Below are 19,808 nucleotides of genomic sequence, written 5' to 3'. Positions count from 1 at the left end.
GCAGGCCCACAGCTCCCATTGAAATACTGGTGCGTCATCTGTTTATTTATAAATGGTTTTCATTTTATTTATATAAGATATGTGTAGTGTGAGTAGGAATTAGTAGCTCATATAGTCCGGCCCTCCAGCTCTCTAAGGGACCGTAATCCTGCCCCCACTTTAAAATGTTTGAAGACCCCTGCACTATACCATCAGGGACACACTACAAAAGAACATTGCAGGGTGTAGCCTGAGAAGCACTGGCTGAGTACAGTCCATATGGAATGCGCATGCAATATGTGTGTGTCTATGTGTTAAAAAAATTTTTTTTTGTTTTTGGGTCACACCCGGCAGCGCTCAGGGGTTACTCCTGACTCTGCTCAGAAATTGCTCCTGGCTGGCTTGGGGGACCTTTTGGAATGCCAGGATTCGAACCACCATCCCTCTGCATAAAAGGCAAACGCCCTATCCTCCATGCTATCTCACCGGCCCCATCTATGTGTTAAATTTTTAAGTAAAGTCATATGAGAAAATGCCCACAACAGAAAGCTAAATCCAACTACCAGTATATGTAGACTAACAATACAATTAGAAAGTATACATATAGCAAGAAAAATTTTAAATTACAATGTAAAAATGTTTAGAACACATTTCAGTATAGAGACAATTAAGCTTAAAAAGATGGTAAAAACAAAATTATGGAAGGCACCAACATCTTGGTTACTTTCACAAAGTACAAGTTGAAAATAATTCAGCAGAAAAGTTGTATCATGAAATAGAACTAAGGAAGAGTTATTGAAAACACAGAATTGGACAAAAAGGAAAAATATTTTATTAGTCACTTTTATTTTGAATACTGTGACTAGATTTTATTAATAGTGAATAATGAACATGCACCATCTCATTCCTATTAGTAAAAGATAGTTTGAACAGTAAGATATGCAATAAAATTACTTTCACTTACATAATTACTAGCAAAATAAGGTTTTACTTAAGGTAAAATTGCTGAAAAGAGACTTCTTAGGTAAAATTTTATAAAAATTAGGAGAAAAAAAACCACGAGAGAACTAGAGGACTCTTCAGAGATAAGAAAGTTCCATGAAATAAAAAGGAATTAAACATTCCAAGTTGGGATGTAGAGAATGCCTAAATGGATACAGACAACAAAAAAATTTAAATGGAAAAAACATCTTCCTTTTTCTGCTTGTTCCACCTAAATGTAGGAACCAGTAAAGTGCACATTCTAAATTAATATTTTGTAGTTTAGTTTTCTTTTAAAATGTAAAGAAGAAAATGTGAACCACAGTGGACAAAATACAATCTATTTTACATAATGCTTATATTAGTTACTAACAAACTGCTCAATGCTTGAATAACTTAAAATTCTGCTTTTTTTTTTTTAACTATCCCATACATGCCACTAATACCACCTCTTCCTTTACAAATTCCAAGACCCTTGAACAATCTGGTAGCATACTAACAAGTAGTAAATACAAGGCCGGAGTAACATTAGCACAGAGGGCAGAGCTTTTCCTCGCATGTGGCATCCCAGGTTGTCCCCCAAGCCTGCCAAGAGTGATTTCTGAAAGCAGAGGCAAGAGTAACCCCTAGCGCCGACAGGTATAGTCCAAAAACAAAACAAAACAAAGTAGTAAACACTAAGACTGTAAGAGTTCAAGACAATAATGGTTAAAAAAAAAACTAATTGCAAGTTGCCTTCTTTTAGTTCTGAACATAACTTTGCTTCATAAATTACCAAAAATTTATACTTGAATTTAAAATTAATATAATGGGGCTGGAGCAGTGGCGCTAGCCATAAAGCATCTGCCTTGCGCGTGCTAGCCAGATTCGATCACCAGGTCCCCCAAGCCAGGAGCAATTTCTGAGCGCATAGCCAAGAGTAACCCCTGAGCGTCACCAGGTATGATCCCAAAATCAAAAATATAAAATAAAATAAAACAAATTATAAAAATGGAAAGAGCAGATGAAAAGAGCTATAAGCAATAAGCATTAAGAGAGCAGATATAAAGAGCTAGAAAGAGCAGATATAAAGAGCTATAAGTAATAAGCTATGAGAAAATAAAATAAAATAAAATAATTACAATTTTCACTTATATTATCAATTCTTAAATATAAAATAGCCCATTGCAGGTTATATTGCTGATGACAGAAATTTTTGCGAATATTACATTGATACTATATAGTTAGTAAATAACTATTTTCATTCCTACTATTTTAAAGTGGAAAAAAAGTATAGAAGTAAAGTTAAATATTTAAATTAAATTAAATTTTAAAATGAAAAATATTTAAAGATGCACAAAAAGAATATTTTCTCCTTATAAAAATTAGTGGAAATCTACCAAGATATTCTTCCGTGTTTTAAAATAAAAAATGTGTTTATTAACATTTAAACTCTTCTCTTCTAGACCCCATAAAAATTCTTAGAATACTGGGCCAGAATGATAGTACAGCGGCAGGGTGTTTGCCTTGCACGCAAACAACCTGGGATGGGCCAGGGTTCTATCCCAGGCATCCCGTATGGTCTCCCAAGCCTGCCAAGAGAGATTTTTGAGCACAGGGACAGGAGTAAACCCTGTGGGCCACTAGGTGTGAACCAAAAACAAGGAAACAAAATAAACATTCTTAGAACAGAAAATTCTTTTGAAGAGTATTTCATTGTATTTGTTGATTGAATACAGAAAAACAAAAGGTTGTTCTAAAGGACCGCATATATAAATAACTGAAATTTCAATTGTGGTTATTCCAGATTCACTACTTCAAAATATTATTTTATATCCTTTCAGATATACTTTGATTTTATTTATAATCTAAAAAGTACATATTCTTGAAATTTTCATTACATCAGTAAAAATTATCTTAGTTTTGTTATACATAAATCATTTTACATAGTATATAACCTAAATACCTTAATATTAAAGCAAAATCTTTTCCTGACACTCGACAAATCAAGCAAACTGAATCTTTGGGATAAAGTACTAGGTTACAAGATCAACAAGCGTATGCGCAAATGCATACACTAACAGGTTCTTCCAAACGGTTGTGGATATTGCTTTACAAATCAAATTAGACACTTAAAATTTACCTGCATTGCACTTTTCCCCAATTTCACCACTTCAAATAATGTGACAGGTTCCCCTTCGCTATTCTGTTGAGGGTGACCCTCTAACTCTAGTTTCAATTCTACTCTTCTCTCCTGGAGATTTTTGAGGTTTCTTATTTGTAGACTAAATAAAAGATGAGAAAAAATTGAATTAGATATAGGCAGACTTTGATTTACAAAGAATCATTTCAAATTACATTTAACCTTGTGAAACTTAGCCTTTCTACATAAGAAACAAAATACTTTAACAAAAGCAGCATTTTAATTGGATTACAAATGTAAAAAAGAATTACTAATAGCACAGGATAAATTAAGCAAACGTATTAAGATCAAGCTTTTTTTGTTTGTTTGTTTTTTGGGTCATACCCGGTGACACTCAGGGGTTACTCCTGGCTATGTGCTTAGAAATCGCTACTAGCTCGGGGACCATATGGGAAGCCAGGTATTGAACTGAGGTCCATCCTGGGTCTGCTGCGTGCAAGGCAAACACCCTACCGTTCCAGCCCCAAGATCAAGCTTTTTAAAAGGTATTTATATTCGTACAATAATATTGCTTGGGGCTGGAGTGACAGTGCAGAGGTAGGGTCCAAAAACAAAAAAACAAAAACAAAAGAAAGAAGGAAGGAAGGAAGGAAGGAGGGAGGGAGGAAGGAAGGAAGGAAGGAAGGAAGGAAGGAAGGAAGGAAGGAAGGAAGGAAGGAAGGAAGGAAGGAAGGAAGGAAGGAAGGAAGGAAGGAAGGAAGGAAGGAAGGAAGGAAGGAAGGAAGGAAGGAAGTAAAAGAAAAAAGAAAAAACAGCAACAAAAACAAAAACAATGCCAATGCTGATCATAGCCATGACATTCCTTCTTTCTAACATGCTTAGGGCTTGCATGTGCAACTAAGGAATAGAGCACCTACTTTGACCTCTGACACTATTCCACATAAATAAAATGGGAGGGGCCTGAGCTATTGCACAGTGGGTGGGGAGTTTTGCCTTGCATGCTGCTGACCAGGGTTCAACCCCCAGCACCCCATATGGTCCCCTAAACACGGCCAAGTGACTCCTGAGCAAAGAACCGAGAGTAATCTGAGCACTGCCAGGTGTGCCCAAAACCCTAAAAAGAAAAACAAAACAAACAAAACAAGAATGTGATGGAAGAGGGTTAGTCCCCACTGAAATTGTTACAATGGGGCTCATGAACTTGATTGTTGTATTCACTGTAATGGATTTGTTTGTTTGTTTGTTTATGGGGCACACCAGGCAGTGCTCAGAGTTTACTCCTGGTTCTATGCTCAGAAATCGCTCGGGGGACCAGATGGGATGCCAGGATTCAAAGCACCTTTTGCATGCAAGGCAAACACCTTACCGCCATTATATCTCCAGCCCCATTTTTTTTTTTTTTTTGCTTTTTGGGCCACACCCTGTGACGCTCTGGGGCTACTCCTGACTATGCCTTCAGAAATCCCTCGGGGGATCGAACCTCAGTGGGCGCCAGGTGAGGCATATGCAAGTCAAATATGCCCTACCGCTGCCCCACTGCTTGTGCAACTTTAATTCATTTTTAATTGACTTTTGTACACCTAGAACAATAAACTAGAAAGAGTTAATTTTTTTCTTTAGCCTGGAGCTGACTAATTTTCTCAAACACCACGTTGAAAAGGCTGAAATTTTCAACACTTCATAACTTCAGTTCCTTTATCAATGATGAACTGATCATATTCCGAAAGGTCTGTCAGGTATATTCCACTCTATTCCATTGATCTTAGGGTCTATCCTAACCGATCTATCTTAGGTTTGTTTGTTTGGTTGGTTGGTTTTGACTACTGCTTTATAAAACATTTTGAAGCTGGGTAAAGTGCTGCCTCACATATTGTTATTCCCAAGGATGGCTTTAGTTATCTGGAAGGTTTATTGTTCCATATGAATTTCAGAAAAATGTCATGGGTATTGTTATTTTTTTATTTGATGTGCGCTCAAAAATCGCCCCTGGCTCAAGGGACCATATGGGATGCCGGGCATGGAACAAAGGTCCATCCTTGATCGGTCGGTCATACAAAAGGCAAATGCCCTACCACTGTTCTGTTGCTCCAGCCCCTGTAATGGATTTATTTTGCTCACATTTTGTAAGCAGCACTATTCATTTATATATGATCTATACAACTGTGGTGTTTGCAAAAGTTATGTACACATTTTAGTTGCTGTTCTAGCATATATGGACTACCAGAATTCACAGTTAATGGAGACAGAGATAACAGTAGCCTTGCACTCACCACTATCAGAACCATATATATGCATGCCACCCCTTCAATAACAAACATTGTTGCAAACTACATTGCTTAAAAGGAAAGTAAAACAGTGAAAGAGAGAAGGCTGTGGGGGTCACTCATGGAAGGGAAACTGGGGACATTGGTGGCATGAAATGTGCATTAAAAGATACCGTACATTGTATGACTGGAACTTAATCATGAACAACTTTGTAACTTGAAAAATAAAAAACAGGGGCCAGAGAGATAACATGGAGGGGTAAGGCAATTTGCCTTTTATGCAGAAGGTCGGTGGTTCGAATCCCAGCATCCCATATAGTCCCCTGAGCTTGCCAGGACCTATTTCTGAGCATAGAGCCAGTAGTAACCCCTGAGTGCTGCCAGGTGTGACCCAAAAACCAGATAAATAAATAAATAAATACATAAATAAATACATAAATAAATAAATAAAATTAAGAAACAAAAGTATGAACAAACTAAACCACCGTGATTTTTAAAAAATAACTTTAAAAAAAGTTTTTTCTTCCCACCCCCCTTCTTCTTTTTCCTTTTGTCCAACAGAACCACAGGGCTTGAATCATCTTGTTTTGCCTCATACATGGAGGGGGAAGAAAAAAATATAGTACCAGGAGCAAACCTAAAGTCATCAAAAACAGAATCAAAATACTCAATCTACATCAAGATATATACAAAAGGGATTGACTACACTAACAGTCTAAGGAGCAAAAGAGGGGAGGTATGGGATGCATACTGGGAACAGGGGTGAAGGGAGGACAACACTGGTGGTGGGAATGGCCCCAATTCACTGTCACTTTGTACCCTAAATATAACTGTGAAAGACTGGTAATTCACATTGGTCACAATATAAAAAAAGATTTTGTTGTTGTTTTTGGGTCAAACCTGGTGATGCTCAGGGGTTATTCCTGGCTACACGCTCAGAAATCGCTCCTGGATGGGACAGGTTCGTCCTGAGTTAGCATGTGCCCTACCGCTGTGTTAAGCAAATTATTTAGCAATTTTTTTTAACAAAAAAAATTTTTTTTTGGTTTTTGGGTCACACCTGGCAGTGCTCAGGGGTTACTCCTGGCTCAATGCTCAGAAATCACTCCTGACAGGCTTAGGGGGCCATATAGGATGCCGGGATTTGAACCACCATCCTTCTTCGTCCAAGGCAAACACCTTACCGCTGTTCTGTATCTCCGGCCTCCCAATTTTTTTTTATTTTTTATTTTTTTGGTTTTTGGGCCACACCCGGCAGCACTCAGGGTTACCCCTGGCTCCATGCTCAGAAATCACTCCTGGAATGCACAGGGGACCATATAGGATGCCTGGATTCAAACCACCATCCTTCTGCATGAAAGGCAAACGCCTTACTTCCATGCTATCTCTCCGGCCCCAACAAATTTTTTTTAACAATTGTTTAAAGAAGTCGTTTTTGTTTAAAATTTTAAAAAAAAAGTGTATGTTCCTACATCCTCCTCAAAAATCTACAATCATGCTTGTAATCATGGTGCTTAAATACAGATTTTAAAAACATTTCATTCAATAAAAAATAACTTTTTGGAAAAGTTGCATATTCAACTTTTCCCTCTACTAAAGTGCTTACCAATCATGAAACTTATTTATATTGAACTTATCTAAGTATCATAAGTATCATAAAGAAATCATTCTTGCTATAAAGGAATTTCTTTTCATCCGTTAACATTCATCTCCCCAAACTTAAAAAAAAATGCAGTTTCTGCCTTATCTGTTGGCCTTTATAGTCAAAGGAATTTGATAGAGCTGCTTATATTAGCAATAATTATTCCCACAAATTTCATTCATAGGTTAAATTTAATACTTCAATAAATTTACCAAGAAAATCAAAAGGTGTTCAATAGACATTTCTTTATATTCCTCAATAGGTCATGTGATTTATTCCTTTTAAAGTTTCTTTTCATTCACATTACTTACTTGTTATCTTTTTACTCCCAATATTTATACTCTTGAGTAACTTAAATTCTCTCTCAGGGTCAGAAAGACAGTATAGGGTCAAGTGCTTGCCTTGCAATGCAGGTAACTCAAGTTCCATTGCATATTGTGCCTTCAGCACTGCTAGGGGCCACTCCGGAACACAGCAGGGTGTGGTCCCACCCCCATCCATGCCTCCAAAATTCACTCTCATGACATCCTCCAACCATCATCAATTGCTCCTGCTTTCCAAATCTATCTACATTTGTCCCACTTTGTGATGTTGTAAATAAATCTTGTAAGCATTTCTCTTATGCCCTCCGCTTAACTACTATAACTGGAGTAGACTGAAGGAACAAAGTACATGGTACAAAGTAACGTTTTCAGTTACAATACTTCAAATACTTTCATTTTCTGTTCCTGTCTCTTCATAGTGCTCTTTCCCATCTCTCATTAGTTAAGTCTATGAGATTTTGTATCTATGAATTAATAGATATTACTGTTTAGTTTTAAATATTTAATACTATATTTTAAATATAATTTACATTACTAAGAATTTTTAATTATTTTAAAGTTTTAGAATTACCAATAAAAAACTATAGGCAGTCCAGGAACTTACCCTATACATCACATCTCGGGAAGTTACACCTATTCTGATCACCTTGCCTCCAGTATTGCACACTTGTTACAATGGTAAGTCTATGTGAGGTATACAGAGGCCTACATAGTATTTCTCTTTTGCATCTGTTCTTTCTGCCTGTCTTTTCCCCTCCCCCTTTTAGGGGGAGGGACGCTGTTTGAATCTAGAATAAATACTAGCTGAGGTTGGGAGGAGAGAGCCTTTTGCTGCAGGCTGGTTAGCTCCAGAGTTGGAGCTGCTGGCCAGTTGGTAAACAGCTTTGTGTATGACCTTCTTGCCTCTTTTTACCTTCTTGTCTGTGTGGATTATTTACTGCGGATTGAGTCTATTGGAACTATCCCCCCGCTGTCCCTGCTGGATAGGGGGAATGGAAATTTCCTTTCCCTTCTGGGAAATATGGGATAAGCAAAACTCTCAACCCAACCAACACCCAACGAACTTCTCATTACAAGTCTATATTGATACAGTAACACAAATCTCTATTTAATTCAAATTTTAACTACTTATACTGTTCCAAGACCCCTTCTCAATGGTGATTTCTGAGCGCATAGCCAGGAGTAACCCCTGAGAGTCACTGGGTGTGGCCCCCCTCAAAGAAAAATTCAATACTATAATAATCCTTTACTTACTATCACTTCAAGTTTTGTGGTAAAAAGACATGTAAAGAAACAAACTATACCATCAGCTAATTATATAAAAACAAATAGTTACTACATCATAATCTTATCAATAGACTAAAGTTATTTCTTTTTTTCTTTTTTATTTGGTTTTTGGGTCACACCCGGCAGCGCTTAGGGGTTACTCCTGGCCCAGAAATAGCTCAGAAATAGCTCCAGGCCTGCCGAGATTCAAACCACTGTCCTTCTGCAAGGAAGGCAAACACCTTACCTCCATGCTATCTCTCCGGCCCCACTAAAGTTATTTCTTTTTTTTTCTTTTTTTTTTTTAGTTTTTGGGCCACACCCGGTGGTGCTCAGGGGTTACTCCTGGCTATCTGCTCAGAAATAGCTCCTGGCAGGCACAGGGGACCATATGGGACACCGGGATTTGAACCAACCACCTTTGGTTCTGGATCAGCTGCTTGCAAGGCAAATGCCGCTGTGCTATCTCTCCGGGCCTCCTAAAGTTATTTCTAATATTACTTTCCATAAAGGTTGAACTAGACGGCATTCCCACCAGCAGTGGATAAGAGTTCCTTTCTCCCCACATCCCCGCCAACACTGTTTATTCTCATTCTTTGTGATGTGTGCCATTCTCTGTGGTGTGAGGTGGTATCTCATCGTTGTTTTGATTTGCATCTCCCTGATGATTAGTGATGTGGAGCACTTTTTCATGTGTCTTTTGGCCATCTGTATTTCTTCTTTGTCAAAGTGTCTGTTCATTTCTTCTCCCCATTTTTTGATGGGATTAGATGTTATTTTCTTGTAAAGTTCTGTCAGTGCCTTGTATATTTTGGAGATTAGCCCCTTATCTGATGGGTATTGGGTGAATAGTTTCTCCCACTCAGTGGGTGGCTCTTGTATCTTGGGCACTATTTCCTTTGAGGTGCAGAAGCTTCTCAGCTTAATATATTCCCATCTGTTAATTTCTGCTTTCACTTGCTTGGAGAGTGCAGTTTCTTCCTTGAAGATGCCTTTAGCCTTAATGTCCTGGAGTGTTTTACCTACGTATTGTTCTATATATCTTATGGTTTTGGGGCTGATATCGAGGTCTTTAATCCATTTGGATTTTACCTTCGTACATGATGTTAGCTGGGGGTCTAAGTTCAATTTTTTGCAAGTGGCTACCCAGTTCTGCCAACACCACTTGTTGAAGAGGCTTTCTTTGTTCCATTTAGGATTTTTTGCTCCTTTATCAAAAATTAGGTGATTGTATGTCTGGGGAACATTCTCTGAGTATTCAAGCTTATTCCACTGATCTGAGGGCCTGTCCTTATTCCAATACCATGCTGTTTTGATAACTATTGCTTTATAGTAAAGTTTAAAGTTGGGGAAAGTAATTCCTCCCATATTCTTTTTCCCAATGATTGCTTTAGCTATTCGAGGGTGTTTATTGTTCCAAATAAATTTCAAAAGTGCCTGGTCCACTTCTTTGAAGAATGTCATGGGTATCTTTAGGGGGATCGCATTAAATCTGTACAGTGCTTTGGGGAGTATTGCCATTTTAATGATGTTAATCCTGCCAATCCATGAGCAGGGTATGTGCTTCCATTTCTGCGTGTCCTCTCTTATTTCTTGGAGCAGAGTTTTATAGTTTTCCTTGTATAGGTCCTTCACATCTTTAGTCAAGTTGATTCCAAGATATTTGAGTTTGTGTGACACTATAGTAAATGGAGCTCCCATACGATCCAGCTATACCACTCCTAGGAATATACCCTAGGAACACAAAAATACAATACAAAAACCCCTTCCTTACACCTATATTCATTGCAGCTCTATTTACCATAGCAAGACTCTGGAAACAACCAAGATGCCCTTCAACAGACGAATGGCTAAAGAAACTGTGGTACATATACACAATGGAATATTATGCAGCTGTCAGGAGAGATGAAGTCATGAAATTTTCCTATACATGGATGTACACGGAATCTATTATGCTGAGTGAAATAAGTCAGAGAGAGAGAGAAAAACGCAGAATGGTCTCACACATTTATGGGTTTTAAGAAAAATGAAAGACATTCTTGCAATAATAACTTTCAGACACAAAAGAGAAAAGAGCTGGAAGTTCCAGCTCACCTCAGGAAGCTCATCACAAAGAGTGATGAGTTTAGTTGGATAAATAACTACATTTTGAACTGTCCTAATAATGAGAATGTATGAGGGAAATTGAGAACCTGTTTAGAGTACAGGCGGGGGTCGGGTGGGAAGGAGGGAGACTTGGGACATTGGTGATGGGAATGTTGCACTGGTGATGGGTGGTGTTAAGAAAAAAATTATTGTTATTCAATAATGGAATACAATGTATATACAATATATTATTATATATAATACATTGCATTATAAAAAAATATAAAAAAGAAAAAAAAAGAAATAAAAAAAGCTATAAGATGTTAAACAACTTTATGACACTAAACTAGAGAAACTAGAAGAAATGGATGATGTTAAAAAAAGTTATTTCTAATATTACAAAATAATATGTATTCTTGGGGGCCTGAGAGATAGCATGGAGTTAAGGCATTTGCCTTTCATACAGAGGGTCATTGGTTCGAGTCTCAGCGTCCCATTTGGTCCCCTAAGCCTGCCAGGAGCGATTTCTGAGCGTGGAGCCAGGAGTAACCCTGAGCACTGCCAAGTGTGACCAAAAAAAAATCTGGCCCCCTACACATGTATAGTAGGATTATATTCGTTACACCAGGGGTGGGGAAAGGAGGGGTGGGGAGGTAAACTTCATGTAGTGAGCTGGACCTTCCGGCCCTCCTCTCTTTTTGTCTCTGCAAAAATGTCTTTTATTTGTCTTAAAACCCATTGATGAGTGAGACCATTCTGCATCTATCTCTCTCTGACTTATTTCACTCAGCATAATAGATTCCATGTCCATCCACGTATAGGAAAATTTCATGACTTCATCTCTTCTGACAACTGTCTTTAGAACAAGCATGGAATTATTGACAGGATAAAAGAATGTTGCAGAACAGTCATAAAAAATACAAAATATGGGCCGGAGAGATAGCATGGAGGTAAGGCGTTTACCTTTTATGCAGAAGGTCATCGGTTCGAATCCCAGCGTCCCATATGGTCCCCCGAGCCTGCCAGGAGAGATTTCTGAGCATAGAGCCAGGAGTAATCCCTGAGCGCTGCCGGGTGTGGCCCAAAAACCAAAAAAAAAAAAAAATACAAAATATACTTTAGGTTCATGGTTATATATACACACTTGAGATTTTTGATTCTTTATCTGTTGGACTGTACCACCAATACACTTAGAGACTATTTCTGACTCTGTCCTTTGGTGTGACACCTGTCATTGCTAGGGACCATTTGCAGTGCCTGGGATTGAACCAGTCCCATCTGAAATAGTTACAGTCAAGGCAGGTGATTTAAATCTCCTATGCCATCTTTTTGGCCCTAAGCTTTTCTTTTTATTTTTTTAAATATAGATAAGCTTTATCTGTTTCTGGCTGTAGAGAGAACTCAAAAGGGCTGTACATATGTCTTTCAAGGTGAATTTTATCTGTGAGCACCACTTTAAATGATTATAAGTACAGAACCAGTATTAACCTCTAAGTATTGCCAGAACTGTCCCACAATACAAGTTAACAACTTACTTTTTTTATTTCATTGTGATTAGGAACTGTTTCTATCCAATTCTATCCAATTGTGATTAGCAACTGTTTCTAGCTCTGTTCAGGAGACATCTAAAAGCCAAAAAACAAACAAAAAGAGAATTTACAATTGAAAAAGTAATAGCTCTACAGCAAAATTTATTTGAGAACATTTGTCAGCATTATTTAGATTACTAAAGAATTTGGGGGGTATTTACAGATATAGCAAAATTCATATGACAAAAATGTGTTAAATCTCATTGGATCTTAATGACCACTCCACTTGTATCAATGGCATTATTAGAATATAGGCAAAATCTGAATGAAGTATACAGCATAGGTCAAATATTACAGCACTATACTGTGAAAGCATATCCTTGACTTTAAGAGGATTCCTGTTACACTGTTATCATGTCTGTAGATAGATATATCTATCAAAAATAACAAGTATGTAATATATAAACTATATATCACATGATTATGTAATTAATTAAAAATGTAATAGAACACTAATGTTTAGATATTCTGCATGAAGAATCAATATAGAATTCTAGTAATTCTGTGTCAAAAACTACTTTTAAAAACTAACAAGAATAAAAAGAACAATGATTTAATGAAAGAAACATTCATTCAGTCAAAATCAGACCAAAGCCCGGTTTTATGTAGTTTAGCCTCTATAAACAAAAGAAAAGGAAGTTAAAGTATCTATAGTAGACAATAATAACTGCTAAAAGAGTGGAAAGCAAAGTACATATGCACACAGGAGAAGATACTAATTATTCCCCTGTACAGAGATTTGTAATTTTAATTACGGTAGGCCTAAATGAGAAGAAAAAGACCTTTCAGAAAGATGCAAGCCTGGCCTGAGCCCCGCCATGTGCATTTGGACACCTGTGGCATTTGAACTGCCACTGCTGCTGCCACGAATCACCCTGCCCAGAAGAGGTCCTAAAGGCACAGCAACAGAGGTAAACTGATTCACCAGGAAGGGCAGAGCCTGAGCCACTCCTTGTGCATTTGGACCCTGATAGCATATCGACATGCCACTGCTGCTACAATGAGCCACCACGCCCAGAAAGATCCTGAGAGAACATCAACAGAGGTGAACTTACCTACCTGCCCAGGGAGGGCGAAGCTAGAGGAGAACAGTTTGTGGTGACATGTATCTTCTAGTTAATAAACTGCAACACAATACATGGAAAACACCACACGACAAGCGTGATAATGAGGAAACTAGGCAGGCCTCCACCATACATAGAGAATAAAGATGGCAGCCAGGATGATTCAAAAGTGCCAACCACTTAGCCTCTCAGTTAGGAGTTTAGAGAAGCAAAATTAAGGATCCTCATAAAACTCAAAGAAAGCAAGGAACAGATGAAAGAACCATAAATAAGAATCAAAAGGATATGAAAATAAAAATGAGATGAGTCCAAACTGAAATAACAGGACTGAAACACTCAGTAAGACAAAAACCTCACTGGAAAGCCTCTCTAACAGAGTAACAGCAGCTAATGACAGAATCAGTGAGCTGAGAGATGCATAGCAACACCATACAACAGAAAAGATTGGGAAAGAGCTTTAAAGCAAGTGACCTGACAATGGAAAAAATGCTCAAAGAATGAGAACGGACAAAAATAGAAGTCTCTGATAAAAATCAACAGAAACAACATGAGAATCATTGGAGTTCCAAAGACCCAGGAAGAATCAACAGTCAAGGAAATCATTACAGAGAAACTCACAGAGCTAAAGATGGCATACAAACAAATACTGCATGCCAGAAGATTACCAGCTAGCTAAAAGAGATCTGAAGAAAAGCATCCCAAGATAAATCCTAGTAACAACGAAGAATCCCACAGATAGGGATAGAATACTGAAAGAAGCAAGATCAGAAAGAAAAATTACATTAAAAGTTACAGCAGACCTATCACAACAAGAAATGCTAAAGGCCCAAAGAAAGTAGTGGGATAGTGATAAAATTTAATGAAATGAATGCTTCACCTAGAACATTTCACCCAGCGACTCACATTCAGGTTTAAAGGAAGCATACATAGCTTCAAGGATAAGCAACATCTGAAAAATCCAAGACTCAAGACCAGCCTTCAAAGACAAACTGAAAGTTCTACTAAAAGAAAAGACAAAAAGACAAACAAAAGTCCTACATAAAAAAATCATTAAACTCCACAATTATCTCTCTCAAGGTCAATGAATTAAATGCACCAGTTAAGAGACTCAGAGTGGCAAATTGGATCAAAAAGCTGAACCCAACATTCTGCTACAAGAAACACACCTCAATAGTCAGAACAAACATCGACTCGAAATCAAAGATTGAAAGAACAATCATCCAAACAAACAACGCCCTTAAATAATCTCAAGTGGTCATATTAATATTAATATCAGATGACAAACTTTACATTTAAAAAAGTTATCAGAAACAAAGATGGACATTTTGTAATAATCAGGGGATATTAAATACAACAAAAAGAAATCGCACTCATGTGATTGCTTCAGCAGCACATATACTAAAATTGAAATGATACAGAGAACATTGGTATGGCCCCTGTACAAGGATGACACACAAGCATATACACACCCAAGGGGGGGATGAGAAAAATATTTAATACAATTGTTGACAAATCTGAAAGAAGACATCAATAGCAACTGAATAAAAGTGGAAGACCTCAACACCACCCTGACAACCCTTGATAGGTCAACCAGGCTGAATCCTAACAAGAATATAGTAGCTCTGTAAGGAGAAATGGAAGAAAGTGGCCAAGGAGATATATAGTGCTCTCCACCCCCCAAAAAACTAGAAAACACATTCTTTTCAAATGCACATGGGTGATTCTACAGGATACACCATGTGAAGACATATAAAGCATACCTCCAGAAAATCAAGAGGATAGAAAATTGTTCAGAGCCAGAAGTAACCCCTGAGCATCACCGGGTGTGGCCCAAAACAAATAAACAAACAAAAAATAAGATGGGATGCATCACTTTCTCCAACTTTATATTGTATTATAAAGCAAGTCATTAAAACAGCATGATATTAGAATAAAGACAGACCCTCAGATCAATGGAATAGACTTGAGTATTCAGAGAATGTTCCCCAGGTATACAATCAATTAGTCTTTGATAAAGGAGTAACAAAGCAAAATAGAGAAAAGAAAGCCTCTTTAACAAGTGGTGTTGGGACAATTGGTCGGCCACTTGCAAAATAGTGAACTTGGACCTCCATCTAACACCATGCACACAAAAGACAAATCCAAATGAATTAAAGACCTTAATATCAGATCCGGAACCACAGGGTATATAGAAGAACACATAGGTGAAATACTCCATGACATTGCGACTAAAGGCATCTTCAAGAAGGAAACACCACTGTCCAAACAAGTGGAAGCTGAAATAAACAAATGGGACTACATTAAATTGAAAAGCTTCTGCACGTCAAAGGCAACAGTGACTAGGATACAAAGAATACCCCAGGATGGCCAATACCCATCAGATTAGGGGCTAACATTCAAGATATACAAGGTACTGACAGAACTTAACAAGAAAAAAAAAATCAAACCTGATCAAAAAGTGGGGACAAAAAATGAACAGACACTTTCTCAAAGAAGAAATACAAATGGCCAAAGGCACATGAAAATGTGCACCACATCTAATCATCAGGAAGTTGCAAATCAAAACAAATATGAGGTACCATCGCATGCCACAGAGAAAAAAGGCACGCATCACAAAAATCTGAACAGGGGCCGGGCGGTGGCGCCAAAGGTAAGGTGCCTGCCTTGCCTGCGCTAGCCTCGGACGGACCGCGGTTCGATCCCCCGGCGTCCCATATGGTCCCCCAAGCCAGGAGCGACTTCTGAGCGCATAGCCAGGAGTAACCCCTGAGCGTCACCGGGTGTGGCCCAAAAACCAAAAAAAAAAAAAAATCATGAACAATCAGTGCTGGCAGAGATGCAGGGAGAAAGGAATTCTCATTCACTGCTGGTGGGAATGCCATCTACTCCAGCTTTTCAGGAAAACAATAGATACTGCATTTTTTTGCTCTATAAGATGCATTTGATCATAAGATGCACATAGTTTATAGACAAGGAAAACAAGAAAAAAATATTCTAAAGCAAATGGTGCAATGCAAGAAACTGTCAGTGGTCAGAGGCTAGGGACAATCAGCCTGCAAGGCTGAAGTGTATTTATAATACACCAGTCCACAGGTGGTTAAATACCTGACTTATTTTTTAGATAAGAAAATCTAAAAGAAAAAAATTTTTTTTGGTTTTTGGTCCATACCTGGTGATGCTCAGGGGTTACTCCTGGCTATGTGTGCAGAAATCGCTCCTGGTTTGGGGGACCACATGGGATGCAGGTGATCTGTCCTGGATATGTCATGTGAAAAGCCAATGCCCTACTGCTGCACTATCGCTCCAGCTGCCCCCCCCAAAAAATATATATATATATATATATATATATTTGGTTTTTGGGCCACACCCGGTGACGCTCAGGGGTTACTCCTGGCTATGCGCTCAGAAGTCGCTCCTGGCTTGGGGGACCATATGGGACGCCGGGGGATCGAACCGAGGTCCGTCCGAGGCTAGCGCAGGCAAGGCAGGCACCTTACCTTTAGCGCCACCGCCCAGCCCCACCCCCAAAATATTTTTAATACTTTTTTGTTAACATAAAAAAATAGGGGCTGGAGCGGTGGTGCAAGTGTAGAGTGGTTTACCTTGGATGCGGTAGAGAATTTAATATTCTTACAACTATATACAAATTATATGTTGCATAACCTCTGTATCTTTACCATTTCCAATAACTTACATCTATATTTTTAAAAAAACCTTATTAAACATTTATTTGAAATCTACTCCCACTACAGCGCTCATTTTAAGAATGTTTTAGGGGGCTGGAGTGATAGCACAGCGGTAGGGCTTTTGCCTTCATGCGGACGACCCAGAAGGACCTAGCTAGGAATCAAACCAGGAGCAACTTCTGAGCACATAGCCAGAAGTAACCCCTAAGCGTCACTGGGTGTGGCCCAAAACCCAAAAAACAAACACAAAAAGAATGATTTAGTATTTTAATTTTGACATGTCTATATTATAACTCTTTCATCTTTTTATTTACATTGGTGCTTGGAGATATAGGTTGGTCACCCTAGTTTTGCATTACAGTGGTATATTATATTCGACTCCAAACACGGTGATCATTATGTCTTGACAAATATTATTTTTATTTTTTGGGGGGGTCACACCCAGGGGCACTCAAGGGTTACTCCTAGCTCTATGCTCAGAAGTCATACCTGGGCAGGCTTGGGGGACCATATGGGATGCTGGGAATCAAACCAGAATCTGTCTGGGTTGGCCACGTGGAAGGCAAACACCCTACCACTATGCTATCACTCTACCCCTTGAAGAATATTCTAATCTATATATTTTTATTTGATTATGTCTGTTAATATGATCTAACATTTATGTCCACAGATACCACTGGAAAAGGCAACTGCATACCATACTCTTGCTATAGTGCACATTCATTTAGTTCATTTTTGCGATTTATTTTCAATTCAAGCCATAATGCCCATGTTTTCACTCTGCTTTCAGAAAAGGAGCTTGGAGATGCTCAAGACCAGTTAGATCATACTTCATGGTGTGGACTCCTTTTTTTATAGTGCTCGTTAACATATGCTGAGTATAGACTTGAAAATATGATTGTTCTAAGAATACTTTATGCACAATCTAACTCAGGAGCCTTTCTCCAGCAAAGTTTACCGTCACCATGGCTGGAGCAAAGACTCGGCAGTAGGGCATTTGCCTTGCATGCCAGCCAACCTAGGATAGACTAGGGTTTGATCCCTGGTGTCCCGTATGATCCCTCAAGCCAGGAGTGATTTCTGAGCTCATAGCTGGGAGTAATCCCTGAGCGTCAATGGGTATGTCCCCCTCAAAAAAAACCCCAAAAGTTCACCCTCACCAATGATGATTTGCCTAGGAATTAGAAAACTTTTCTATCTGACTTGCCAGCTTTTTATTTTTTAAGCACTCTGACCTATTCCACCTGGGTCAGTTTTTTTCAGCTGCAACCTATTGGTCGATCTTCAGTGTCTGTGTATGCACACGTGTGTGGTGAACATCTCTATATCAGTCTAATGTCTGTCTGTATTGTACAGAATGCCTGTTCATTTTATATATATGGCCCTTCCCATTATATATAACCCCTCCTTTTCCCCCTCCCTGCTTACCACTTTATAAATCCTTTTCTGTCTTTTTGCTCTCTCACCTCTGATCTGTTATTTCTCCTTATTTAACCCTTTTTGCCCTCAGTTCTTAACTCCTCAGGAAATGGAACATACCTCCCATCCTGACTAGCTGCCAGATGGCTCCCAAAGCAAAAAGACAACCTCCCAGCCCAACATGCCTTGGTACAAGAAGATGCTACCGCCACTGCTGCTGATTTGCTCTCGGCAGCCCCTTTTCTACTACTTCTCTTTACTGTGAACTGTTTGTTGCTCACTACTGGATTAAACTTCTGAGAGACCCTCAGCACATGAACATTTCCTGATCCATGATACTACAAGCAGTTTTTCAGACTCCACAAGATCTCATCGCAGGCTGAAGGTGTGCTCCAGATTTTATCCTCCTCCCACAGATTATTGCAAAAAAACTTAAAGGGGATATGTGTATTTCCTTAATAGGCTTAATTCTTATTGTGTATTTCCTTATGTAAATGTAGTTTTCCCTATCCTTTTTTTTGGATTTGTTTAGTAGGAAATTCTAGTAGATAAGTTTCTCTTGTGTTTTGGGTTTATGCTAGAACCTGGTTATAGGGATTGGTTAGATTGCTATTTTTACCCCATATGCACCAGTAGTATCATGTGGCATTGTGCTTTCTGCATAGGCACATTAAAATGGGGAATCTTACATATAGAAAGTTCTTATCTAATAGGAATAGAAATTCATAAATTTTATATTGTAGAGGGGGCTTTCACCCTAAACATTCGTCATAGTAACTTGGCTTAAGCTTCAGTTGATCGAACATTGGTTGTTCACCTTGACTCTTACATTCCATCTTTGGAACTGGCACGGTTTTCTGCACCAGCACCAGGAATTGAACTTGTTCTGGGGAAGGCCCTACCTAATGCTGCCCTGACACTGACCTGCTCCAAGGTGGGTTTATATGATAATCTGACAACTTGGAAACAGCAACAACTTGCTTTCAGGCCAGGTTTCCCATACATTGCCTAACAGTGAGATGAAACCAGAAGATGCTCTGTGACACCTGAATTTGACATAGGATATGTGGAAAAACCAAGACCTTTAATTATAGAAATCTGACTGCAATGACTGAGATTGAGAACTTTTCCTGGAGTTAGACAATTTAGTATGCCCAGTGTCTGTAATAGGTCTATTTCCAGGATGCTTCTTGGGAAGGACACCTTGATTTTAGGCCAAAGATTTTTCCCTTTTTATTTTCCCCAACTTTTGCTGCACCTATGCAAAAAGCTGCTCCCCCTTTTTAGATAGATGTTCTCGCCTTTTTCATAGACCTTTGCAACATAGCGTACTTTCTTTTACCTCATATTTCTGCATTTTTATATAAAATAAGAAGGAAAAAAATAAA

The 19,808-nt window shown here is 38.5% G+C and overlaps 1 pseudogene; it reads left to right on the top strand.

Annotated features, from left to right (window-relative positions):
* The first annotated feature begins 14,689 nt into the window (after nt 1-14,689).
* LOC126031827 (uncharacterized) lies at nt 14,690-14,810 on the top strand (annotated as a pseudogene).
* Nucleotides 14,811-19,808: the final 4,998 nt, after the last annotated feature.

The sequence above is a fragment of the Suncus etruscus genome, chromosome 15 (assembly GCF_024139225.1).
Source record: "Suncus etruscus isolate mSunEtr1 chromosome 15, mSunEtr1.pri.cur, whole genome shotgun sequence".
NCBI classification, from domain to species: domain Eukaryota; kingdom Metazoa; phylum Chordata; class Mammalia; order Eulipotyphla; family Soricidae; genus Suncus; species Suncus etruscus.
The sequence above is the reverse complement of the archived record's forward strand: the minus strand, read 5'-3'. Positions and strand labels throughout refer to the sequence as shown.